This window comes from Ochlerotatus camptorhynchus, unplaced genomic scaffold (assembly GCF_037179485.1).
Source record: "Ochlerotatus camptorhynchus isolate MF236.1 unplaced genomic scaffold, CSIRO-AGI_Acam_v1.1 ptg000180l, whole genome shotgun sequence".
Lineage (NCBI taxonomy): Eukaryota > Metazoa > Arthropoda > Insecta > Diptera > Culicidae > Ochlerotatus > Ochlerotatus camptorhynchus.
In genome coordinates, this window is record NW_027040670.1 from 1,514,053 (window position 1) to 1,522,164 (window position 8,112).

Consider the following 8,112-nt stretch of genomic DNA (forward strand, 5'->3'; position numbering starts at 1 on the left):
GCCCCACCTGGCTACTATGCCCCTCCTCCCCCTACACTGGTTTTTGACGAAGAAGTGCCTGAATTTGTTCTTTTTGGCTACGTTGAAGAATTTCATGCGGCAGAACAGTACCTTTTCGATCCGGGAAGATGCGTTTGAGTGGAAGAGAGAAGACAACAATAGAAAGGCTGGATTTAAAGTTTATTTTGTGTGCAGATTATGTACGGATCGAACAGGTATTGAATCCGGACAAGGCTGGACCGATAGATAGGAAAAAACGTACAAGACAGGAGAACGAGCTACGGACGCGATAGGCTAAGAGTGGAAAGCTGACCCAGGATGAGCGCTTCAACAGAGCACCTTAAGCTGGGTTTAGACTAGGCAAGTCAAATGATCAACTCAGTTGAATTCAATTGGCTTGAAAAGTTGAGCCTGGTTCAACTTTGTTCAATTCAAGTGAGTTGATCAAGTCAGTTGAATTGCATGGCTTACACGTTCAATTCGCGTTCAAGTCAGTTGAATTCAACTGACTTGATCAATTGACTTGCCCTGTCTAAACCCAGGTTTAGAGTAAGAAATGTAAGAAACGGATATTCAAAACCGGGGCAGCTGGACGAAATGTTAAAGAAGAGCAAACTGGATAAAAATAAGAGCGATTGAAAGGCCCAATTGAAACTGAAGAAGAATAAGGTGTGCATACTTCTAGTACGAATTTATTTATGATGTTGATAATTTAATGATTAAACGAAAGAAATATGCAAATATTTATTTGATAATGTTGTTTTCAAATCAATCCGGATCAAATCAAGTATATCATCTCGACACAGCATTCCCTTTGCGAGTTAGCTATTGATTGTTGAGCATGGCATTTCTGTCCTTCTGAAACATGTGTGATAAAGCTAGTTGTACTAGAGCACTGTTCGTTTTGACTTTCAAAGTGTTTTGAAGATTTTCTGAGCAAATTGCATGACGTGTTTTAGTGAAAACAGCACCGAACGAGTTGAAGTCTCTTTCCATAGAACATTGTGTTGCTGGAACTCCAAGAACGATTTTCGCTAGCGCCCAAACCTGTGGTTCTTCATACATTTTTGTTGACCAATAAGCAATAACACTGAATTTTTGATCAGCATCAATCCGTTGTTGATACTGAATTGTGCGAATTTTCAACTCAAGGGTTGTTTGCTGTGTTTTTTGGGGAGTTCCTGCGCCAATAGTTTTAGTCAAATAATTATTCAAGCTAAACTGTTCCGGTGTGGAGGATGACGATACATTGTTGGAATTGGAAGGTCTTGTTGAAACAGATGTAGGAGTGCTGGGTTTGATACGACTGAATGTTTGCATAAGAAATTCCTGAAAATATAAATTGAAAAATTCAAACTCAATTTTGATTTACATTTTATATTTGACAGAAGATTGATTTTTCAACTGTTTTTTTAGATTGTGACTTAAAATCAACTATTCTATTAAGGGGTGATCCATTTAGTACGTCATGGGGGAGTGACAAGCAATGTATAAGGTATAAGACAAAACAGGGAGGGGGGGTTGAATTTTCCCTTATTTCGCGTGACAAAACAGATTGATCCTAAATACCATCAATACTTACAACGATTTCTTCTTTCTGTGAATTAGAAAGCAGGTTGGATCCATTGAAATTAAATCTTGGATCAAAATAAATGGCAGCACGAAAAATTTTGTTGCAAAAAAGTTTTTGCTGTCGGTGATCCATGGCAGATATAATATGGGACTTGAATCGGTTAGCATCGTCAAATCCTGATACGCGACCATACGCGCGAATCCATTCAATATAAAAATCGGACAAAGTAAGCTGTAATTGCTGAACGGCTATGGTGCAGTTGAAAAGTGGCGAGAATGACACTGCATACTCTTCGATAAATGCCCACTCTTTAGAGAGATCTGAAATAAAATCATTAAAAAATTCACATTCAAAAGAACATTTTATAAAATACATGTGTATAAGAAACAAATACTTACCAAGTTCTGTGTATTGTTTTCCCAAGTTACGGAAAAACTTTTTTCCGTTTTTCAAAGCTAGCATAAGTCGATAGTCGGTGTTCCATCTGGTCTCGTTAGGAAGTGGGGGATAAGCACCTTCGCTGGCTTCGAAGAACGCTTTGTATTCTGCTGAACGGAATTTTTTCGTTTTCTTTCGAATTTCTTTCAAGGTTTCTCTGAATTGTTTTTCACGGCATACATCATGAACAACCAACTGGGTTGTATGGGCTCCACAACGAATGGCTGCAACGAACTCGTCCGTGGTTGCATCTACAAGTACCTTCGCCCATGTCTGTTCTTCGGGTGACTCGTATGACTCAGTTTCAAGCGTCGTTTCAAGCGTATCGTCTTCCGCTTCGTTTTTCAGTTGTTCTACCTCTTCGTCTTCAGCACTTTCCAGATTCCACTCCGGATCAGATATTATTCCATCATCATTGTTTAGTTCTACAGTTTCTGCTTCTTGTGAAAATAGGCGAACTAGTTTAACCATATTAGTTGCATTGTCGATCGTTATTGAAAATATTTGCTAGACTTCCAATTCAAAATGCTTCAGAAGCTTATTAAGCTCTTCTTTAAGATTTTGACCGGTATGCCGATCATGCAACTCGATGATACCTGTAATTAAATTGAGTTGTACAGAGGTTAAAATTCATAAAATGAAAATTGGTTCTAGTATTAGCACATACCAAGTGTTCTCTTAATAATCATTCCGCTGCTTGAAACATACTGACAGTTCACGCCCAAAAAACTTCGATACATTTTCGAAACAATATCAAGTTTTAAAGAAAGTATGATTCCTTTTAGCTCTTGTATGATAAGCCAATCTATTCCTTCAGCCGCTGTTTTAATGTAGTCCGTGATATTATGTCGGTTTAAGGTGATATTGAATGGCTTGACTAAAGGATCCAAAATATCACGGAAGCCGTCCCACTCAACTGATGCAAATGGTAGTCCATGGATGGTAACTAGCTTCACTACTCCGCCAATCAATCTCTGCTTTGACATACGGACGGTGATGGCAGGATCTGATGCTTCATGGGGTTTTATTGACGGTTCTCCAATACACAACAATTAATTAATTAATTTAGCTTTATTTAGGAGGCTTTAGGCAATACACAACAAGTTGTAGGCCGATAAATGGGCCATACGGAAATGTCGGTCGAAATTTTGTGATCGAAACACTTTTTGAGCATAAGGACAGTTCGGTTCTAGAGTACAAACCACCATTTTTGCGTCGTTTCTGAGGATTTGCTTTGTATGCATCAATATGATTGACTTTTTGGTTGGTTTCGATTCAGCTGACTCGGCATAGCTCCTCTTCCGGCTGCTGATACCACTTGACTCTTGAGTATCTACCCCAGACTTAATGCCATCTTCAGACTGCATTTCCGACTCCATCGTGATGGAAGAATCGGATTGATCATCGACAGTAAAATTTCCGACCATGCTATTTTACTTTTTACGAAAAACTAAAACTGGTTACGTAAATATTTAGCTGTAGCGAACAAAACACGTTAAACTGAAATGATTCTTTGACAGTTCGCTTTAAGTATTCATTCACAAGAGGTTCACGACTGTGTCACGCAATGTATTGAGGCTAATGAATCAAGTAATGAATAGTTAAGACTCAAGCAGCTCAGTTAGAAATGGTTTATGAACCAGATAAACAAAAATGTATCGAATGAACCGATTCAGATTATTTTGAACCAATCCTGCTCATATGGTTCATGAACCATTTGCGTTATTGTGTGCAGAGTTATTTTTCTTTGCTCATTGATTTCCATCACTGGTCACCTGTCATAGAATAATAATGTTTGGGTATGATTAACAAAAATTACATGGGGTTCAAGTAACCATACGATCGGTAGCACGTTTTTATAAACTGTCAAAGATGGGGGCTTTCAGTTTTCTAAAATCCAAGAAATCGACTTCCGACTGTTTAAAAAACTGTCAAAAGCAATATAGATATTTTTGGAACGGAAACGACGTGTATAGGCCAGATATCGATGATTGACGCCATTTTGGAATGACTTCCGGTTTCTGAAGAATCATTTCAAATACCCTACCATGTGGGTACTGTCGGAACGAAAAAAACCTGTAGAAGCAGGAACTCTATCAATGATGATATTTTGGAATCCAAGATGCTGGCGTCCAGTTCCTGGATGTTGGTTTTTGAAAATCTTTCATTTATCCTACAATAATAGTATTTTTAGATCGGATATGATATAGAGAGGCCCAGCGCACATAACATATGTGGAACTTCATGCAAAACTGCTAACTAAAAGTTGACCCCTTTTTTGTGTTTCCTGAGTGGTATAACTGGTATAGTTGGACATCGATCTGTCAAAATTAAATTTTCGTGATTTGACACTGAGCGTTCATATGGGCCAATGTTGGAAACATAAGCAATGGCTTCTTTCGTAAATATCTTGTAATTTAAAGTCAATCCATGTAACTATTGGAAAATTGCCGTAAAAGCTCGACGCAGATGTCGCCACTGCATATAAAATTCGTGAAAATTAGCATTAAATCATAATTTTCATCAAGCCTGCGTACGCCGGTGGTGTAGTGGTAAGCGTGATTACCTCTCACCCCAGCAGGCCTGGCTTCAATCCCAGTCGGCGCCGCCGGGATGTTCTGAGGCATAACATCTCTGATCACGTCTTCCTTCGGAAGGGAAGTAAAGTCGTTGGTCCCCGGTTCATGAGTTGATGGGTCGATAGGTAGGGTCCAGGTGTGGGAGCTGCCTTCCTGGCGTCGGTAGCATTGGTGCTCAGCACGGAAAACAAGATCGACGGAAAAACAAACCAAGGAAAAAAAAAAATCAAGCCTGCGTAAAATCCTTCCAATATAACATTCGAATTGAAGAAGAAAATGTTTTCACGATCAGACTGATGTGCATCTTTGACTTTTCCAGATGAACTTTTATAAGATATATTCATTTCATTTCACAGCTCCATCAATGCTGCATCGTACATATGATGTAAACAGAAATAAATTGCTCAATTACTCAAAATAAAGATGATTTGTCAGCTTGTTATCACTTTATAAACCATCGAGCACCATTTTATAGTATGGTGCGTGTTGAGTAAATCAAGTTCCGTTGCGTTTTCCGTCGAAAATTGTGAGTATCAATATGTTTACCTTAAAAAGGCCAAAATGCACATTTATTGAATATTGGCGTCCTATACAACCATTTCTCCATTATCACCAGCATGATACAATCTTCCCAAAGTAAATTCACTTAATTTCCACTTTCATCATAGTGCAAATCGCAAATATTCACCATTTACCGAAAAATGCAGCTGCGCAGGAGGTAATCTCTACCTGTGGGTGCAAACTTGTTATGCATAATTTTCCATGAAAACATCTCCGATCCATACCGAAATAATAACAGTTAGTTTGCAAACACGTTTTCTTACACGGTTCAAGCAAAATTTTCTTTACTTGGAGAATTTGGAAACTATCCTCCTTTTAGTAGTTCTCCCTTCGAAATGTAGGTGGCGAAAGCTTGGAAAAGTCTCACTGCAAGACGCCAATAAAAAAAATGGGTAAACTATGTTGGGAGGTTAGCAATTGAACAACGTCGGTCGGATCCATGTCAATGTTGCTCATGTGTCAGTGTGTCACTCCTAACATAGTTTACCCATTTTTGAGAAGGTTCAGTTGTTACCGATCTGGGAGAATTCTACCCAAATTGGAGTAGTTTTGAAATAACGTGTAAGTATTGACGTTGACGGTGGCTTTCTAGCTCTTTACTCCTATGGTTAAATACCGAAATCCAGCGGGTTTTGTCTTATCTCTTCACTCCACCATGGTACCAGCGAGCCACCGTCTCTTCATGCAAAGATTAACAGGATCTCATGAGATTTTTCATTGGAGTGAAAGGTTAAGGTAATGTCTAACATTTTTCTCGCACAGACTGACGTTTGCTTATGGGATTTTACCATAGAACTAAAGAGTTACAGAGTGACCGAAAAGGCTAATTGTCAAGGTAATGCGGCCATACTTTTTAGACTAGCTCTGGGGCAGAGGGGGCCTATCAAAGGATTTATTAACGCGTGTTTTCAAGTCGGTCAGAAGTCAATCAGGCGCATTGTTAATTAATCATACTGTAGATTACCAGTCAGTAGATCTTTATGTTGGGATTTGAGCAGAAATATTCAATTTTACGCTATTGAGATAAATAGAGAGGGTTGAAACCTTGGGTATTACAGATATCGATAAGCGCTCGCTTTCATTTATCATCCTTCTTGTAAAATTCTTGTGAATGGAAATATGCAACAAAACACTGCATATTTTCCACAATACCAAGAAATGTATGTCTGTTTTACGTATTAATTCCACGAAGAAGAAGTTCCACTACAGCTATCAAATGAACAAGGCTTCAAAAGTGAACCCTACACGATTGCTTTTATTGACAATAATCGTATTGTCAATACATTCTATATTGACGTCAATACATCGAGATTGACAATATTTCTGAATTCACATTATCAATATTATTGTCAATAATTCCCCTTCGCTTCAATATATTGATGCGTGTGGGGTTTGCTAAAGAATCGCCAGCAAATATACTTCAATTTCTCAACGCAAACTTTGTTTTTTATTAATATTCAGCTCTTTATATACTGGCGGTAGAACTTTGACAGCGTCTTAAGATTTGCAATACTTATACATATATAAACCAGGACACTTGCTGTAAAATATTGCTGATTTAAACTGAATGCATAAACTCCAAATTTTTGCGGTTCTTTTTTTTCCTCATTCTTAATGAAATGAAATCAAAGTTTGATACAATTAGTTCCAACAAAAATGTTAATGGAATAAAATGGTGCATGCATTTATTATCATAGAGAAAGAAAATCGAAAAAAAAAAATTACCCACACAAAAATTGGAGTCCAAGTTTTGGTAATAATTACAGAAACGCAATACGCATCGCTTTCATAATTGAATTGTAAACAGTTAACCCATAACAGCTTAAATGACGCTTTTTAGGTGGCAGGTCATGGCTTAAAATATTTTCAAAAAACATCTCCTTTTTTATGCAAACGATAATTTATATTTATAATTTAAACTAAATAATTAAAAATAAAGAACGTAAATTAATATGGCAATCCAAATACATGAGTTCAAGAGCGCTAAAAAGGGATAGAATTAAAAACCTCATTAGAAATATTTTAATAGAATTAACTACCCCCTTGACCTCCTTTCTTATTTTACAGCTGGTATAATCAGTTTGACAGATCGATGTCCTACTATACCACTTGAAATCACTGAAATGGGGTCGATTTTTTATGACCGAGTTCCACATATGTTATGTGGCCAGCGGTACCGGTAAGTATGATTACCTCTCACCCCAAAGGGCCTGGGTTCAATCGCAGTTGGTGCCACCGGGATTTTTCGAGGCATAACATCTCTGATCACGCCTTCTTTCGGAAGGGAACTAAAGCCGTTGGTCCCCGGTCTATGAGTTGATGAGTTGATAGGTAGAATTCAGGTGTGGGAGAGCTGCCTCCTGGCGTCGGTAGCATTGGTGTTCAATACGAAAAATAAGATCGACGGAAAACAAATCAAGCAAAAAAAAAAAGAAATACATAGAAAGGCCCAAAATCGATGGTTAACACCATTTTGGAAGTTGGCGGCTTCGGGATTTCTAAAATCCAACACCCAACTGAGGGATGTAAGATTCGCTTACAATTATGTGGGATTCATCATCAGAGGATGTTAGTGGAGACCGCATGAACCGAGGATGCGATATACCTAGCTGCGGTCCAATGCAAGAAAATTGGATACCGAAAAATGTAGAGTGTATTAGTGAGGTAAATTTGTTATGTCGAAAAAAATAAGAATCCGATTGCCGACTGGACTCGAACCAAGAACGCTTCGATTATGAGACCTGTGCTTTCTCCACTGCTCTCTCCATGCTCCTGAATATGGATAGCCTAAAAGCAAACATGAAGCGCTCATTTTCTCGCATACTCGACTTCGTATGCTTTTTCTGCTGGAGAGATTCGAAGCAAGTGCGTGCGTCGTTGTACAATGTTCTACAATGTGCGTCGTTCTACAAGCTTACTGGTATAGTCGAAAGCGTAGATAGAACACGAAATGAAAAAGAC

At 38.3% G+C, this 8,112-nt stretch overlaps 1 pseudogene; it reads right to left on the reverse strand.

Annotated features, from left to right (window-relative positions):
- Positions 1-352: 352 nt before the first annotated feature.
- LOC135701929 (uncharacterized) lies at positions 353-3,390 on the reverse strand (annotated as a pseudogene).
- Positions 3,391-8,112: the final 4,722 nt, after the last annotated feature.